Here is a 4662-nt window from a genome sequence, read left to right as displayed (position 1 = left end):
AAATATCTAATACTAAAAAAAAAAAAAAGAAAAGTTGTGTGGGGAACGCTAGTTTAAATTGTGCGCAGGTCTACAGAACTTCCAGCAGGTGGCAGTGTTTATGAATCTTTCAAACTCACAACTTCACCGCAGCCAATTTCCAAACAGGATGTCCAAGAAGGGGGTTTGGTGCTGGGGTGTAGCCCAGAGCCATATCTCAGGTGCACCCTTCACTGACCCCGAATAAGAGCCTTTAAGCTTTGGCTAAAGCTGCCTTTCCGACTATTATTTTACTGGTGTCTTTGGAACTAGCTGTGTCACCATTTGCCGATAATTTTTTTCCTGTGGGGCTGCCCTTCAAATCACAGACCTAGAATACTGGCTTTAGTAAGCTACAATGAGTTTGATTAACCTTGTTTGAGAAATTTTATGTAAGATTCTTGAAATATGTTTCAAGTTCCAGTCTGCTTCCCTCCCCTGTAGCCCAGGCTGGTCTCAAACTCACTATGTAACCAAGGATGACATGGAGCTTCAACTTCCGATCCTCCTGCCTCCATTTCTCCAAGGCTGGAGCTGTAGGTGGATCCACCATTCTTGGTTTAATGCAGTGTAGAACAAAAAAAAGCAAGATTTGGTACCTTAGAGTTGGACACTCCACCATTTGAGCTATGATGCATCCCAAGCCTCAAATGCTTTCTTTCCGTATATTTGTGCACGGTAAGTTACAGAGCACTGCTGCCTTTGGGTTAGCTAGATCACCAGTGTTTTGGCCATGCATAAACATGGGATTAGCCTCTATTGACATGTACACAAGTGACCACAATGCTCATGGCAGATCTGTTACCTAGCAACAAATAAGTACCCATCACACTTCCTTAGCAGATCAGGCCTCATACAAATCACTTAACTGTATCCTTACCTCAGCTGAATAGCAGCAAGTCCTCAGAGCTCATCATTCCCATTCTCACTGCCACACCGTAACCTTGGTCTCCCTGCTTAATCCTCCCGTTTCAAAATGCTCTTTACAATGTAGTCACTGAGATTGGTCCTCTCCCGTCTTCATCCTCCCATCTCCCCGGTGCATCCCAGAACTCCTGAAAACAATGTTTTCAGAATTAGGTCCTATGTGTGTAAATCCTGTCCTTTTCTTCCTCAGTGGTTATAGAGATGGTTTGTCCTTTATTTGTTCCCTGATTTGGGAATCCTGGGCATTAAACCCAGGGCCTCGGCAAGCTAAACGTCAACTCTACCACTGAACTACTCTCACAGCCTATATTCAGATCCTATGGACTCAGAGTCATCTGAGGTCCTGGGAGCATCTTTAAAGTATTATCCATCACTCATGTTCAGTCACTTTAGAATTCCTGTACCTTTTAAAACAGAACTCCTTCCAAAGGCATGTGTAACAGTTATATCTGTTTACCTCCCTGCCCCTAACCCCTGGGCAGGGTTGCATGTGCCTGAGCCAGCTTTGAACTCACTATGCAGCCATGGACAATCTTGTACTGCTGGTCCTCCTGAGTCTACTTCCTAAATAGGTGCTGGGATTACAGATATGTAAAACCATATCCGTTTCTGAATCAAGCCCAGGGCTTCCAACATGCTGGCCAAGCACGTTACCACCTAAGCTACATCTCAACCCCATTTTTTGCTATTCTTTATAAAAGCTAATAACTATAGTGCAGCATATGTAGTGTGTGAATACATGCTTGCAAGTGTGCAAATCACAGGTGTAGGAAAAGGTAGCCTCACACAGCACACATTAAATCTCGTCTCCAGCCGGGCCGTGGTGGCACATGCCTTTAATCTCAGCACTAGGGGGGCAGATGCAGGTGGATTTCCGAGTTCAAAGCCAGCCAGGACTGCAGAGTGAGTTCCAGGACAGCCAGGGCTACACAGAGAAATCCTGTCTTGAAAACACAAAAACAAAAACAAAACAAAACTGTCTCCAGAGAATAAGCCTTGTCAGACAGCCCATTGTGACCAACTTTCATCAGAACACCACACCCTGGCTTCTTACAACAGCCATCCACATGTACTTTAAAAATAGTTACATCATCTTGCAGAGTGTAACTATTAGTGTGATGAAACATCATGACCAAGACAACTGATGAAGGAAGGAAGGATGTATCCATCCCCATCACAGTAGGAGGGAGCATGGCAGCAGGTGACAGACAGCAGGTGACAGACAGACAGGCAGCAGACACAGCACTGAAGGCAACATCTGAACAGGAAGCATAGTGAGCTAACTCAAATCGGCCAGAGTCTTAAGGAATCAATAACATCCATTAATGAATGAGGTGCTCATTCTTATCATTTGTCTCCAATAAGCCACTCCCTTTTTTCCTTTCCTGTGTGTGCATCATGCATAGAGTCCTCCTCTAAGGAAAGGTTTGGGAACTCTCTCCCATTCACAGACTAACCTGAATCTGGAAACCAGCAATGAAATGAATAACATGAATGGCATGAGAGAAATGAAACTCTGACCTAACCTGCCCAGCACGGTCTTCTTTCTCAGGGTTACTGGGGCACTTTCAAAGCATGCTAACAGGCTGGGTGTGTAGAGGCCACACCTGACTGCCTGGGAAAGGCTTAGGAAATGTTTGGACTTCTAGGGTAATCTTGGTCTAGTAAAGAGGGTACAGAGAAGTGACCCATCCCTGTAAACACAGCATGTGGAAGGCAGATGCCTGAGAATCAGAAACTGATCACACCCTTGGCTATATGGTGAGTTCAAGACCAGAGACTAGGCTACGCGAGACCTCATCTAAGAAACAACACCATAGAGAGAGAGGGGTTCCCTGGGACCATGGATCTCTGTGACCACGAAGCCCATGGTTGAGATGGATTACTGCAGCATCTACTGGGTATAATCTGCCCCCAGAGAGACCTAAACAATTAGGAGGCTCCAGAAATGTATTCAGGTGGGCAAGATGAGGTTCCCACCATCCGTTGATGGCCAGTGTCTGGGAATGGCTGCAGTGTGTGTCTAAGAGCTCCCATAGTCCAGTCAGTTACACAGAACTATCTGTGACTTGAGTGTATGTGCACATGTGTGTGAGAGAGGGCAGGGGAGCATGGATGGCATGCCTGCATTCCCTTTATTCAAAAAGGCATACATGTATAGAGGTCAGGGAGGTGAGGGAGGCCAGGAGCTACATTTCTGGGAGTATGATTTTAGGTGGTGGAAAGATAAGCTATATCTTTCAGGAAATATGGAATACTGGAATACAAGAAGATATTCCCTAGTTTAAACAAGTATACACAAGCATGCACACACTTACACATACACACATGCATGCACACACTTACACATACACACACATGCATGCACACACTTACACATACACACACATGCACGCACTCACTTGCACATACACACATGCATGCACACATTTACACATACACACACATGCACACACTCACTGACACATACACACACATGCATGCACACACTTATACACACACACACACAAGCATGCACACACTTACACATACACACATGCACATACTCACTTGCACATGCACACACATACACACACACTTGCACATAGACAGACTTGCGCATACATGTACACACTTGTACACATATACTTGCACATGCACACATACACATGCATGTACATGCACACACATAGTTGCAAATGCACACACTTGCATGCATACTAGCACATGCACAACTTGCACGCACTTGCATATGCACACACATGCACACACATGCAATCACATGTGGTCTGAGATCTGTACCTCGTTATCCTGCCTGTGCTCTGCCCATCTAGCCTGGCTCATGCCCACCATTCAGGATTTCATCTGCCTGTGCTCTGCCCATCTAGCCTGGCTCATGCCCACCATTCAGGATTCCACCTGCTTTGTCCCTTGTTCATGTCCTTTCCTCTCCTTTCTAATTCAAGTCAACCTCAGAGGTAGGTAAAAAGCCTCTCTGGCTGCCTAAGCTGTCTCTGTTCACAAGCTTGATGCCTGAGATAGCCCCGGCTCATTAGCATATGAATTCCTGTGACTGACTGGACTCAAAGTAACCTGAGTGTGGAAACTCTGACTCTTTGTGTCTAAACAGTGTCTGGCACCCAGAAATGTGAGTGTGAGTCCCCCCACATATACACACAGGACACGTACATTCAGTGGGTGTGTATTCAGGAAGCTTATTTAGAAACCCTTGAACATGGAACAATCCCATAGTATCCAGTGGCCTTGTCTAGAAGGAGCCAGTGCCTATGAATAAATAAAGGAATAGAGAGACACCTCCCATATGGCTGAGTTCGGCTGAGTACTCAAGTGAATTTTTATAATAAGGATTTTTCAGGGCCAGTGAGATAAAGGCACTTTGAAGTCATGCCTGAACCCCTGAGTTCTGGCATCGGGACTCACTTGGAGGGAGAGGGCCAGCTCCTGAAAGGTATCCTCTGCATACCCATACATGTATACACACATACAACACGCATACACACATGTATACACACATACAACATGCATACACACATATACACACATGCTCATACACATATACATGCACATACCCCCCACACAAATACATGTACATACATATACATACATACACAACAATTTCAACTCTTCATTACCTTTAATTATTATTCTTTAAATAAGCATGTGAGTAAAACGTAAAAACTATGGTGACAACACAATGAAAGGCAATTCCCCACCCCC

Source organism: Mastomys coucha, unplaced genomic scaffold, assembly GCF_008632895.1.
Source record: "Mastomys coucha isolate ucsf_1 unplaced genomic scaffold, UCSF_Mcou_1 pScaffold20, whole genome shotgun sequence".
NCBI lineage: Eukaryota > Metazoa > Chordata > Mammalia > Rodentia > Muridae > Mastomys > Mastomys coucha.
Note: the sequence above shows the minus strand (reverse complement) of the source record.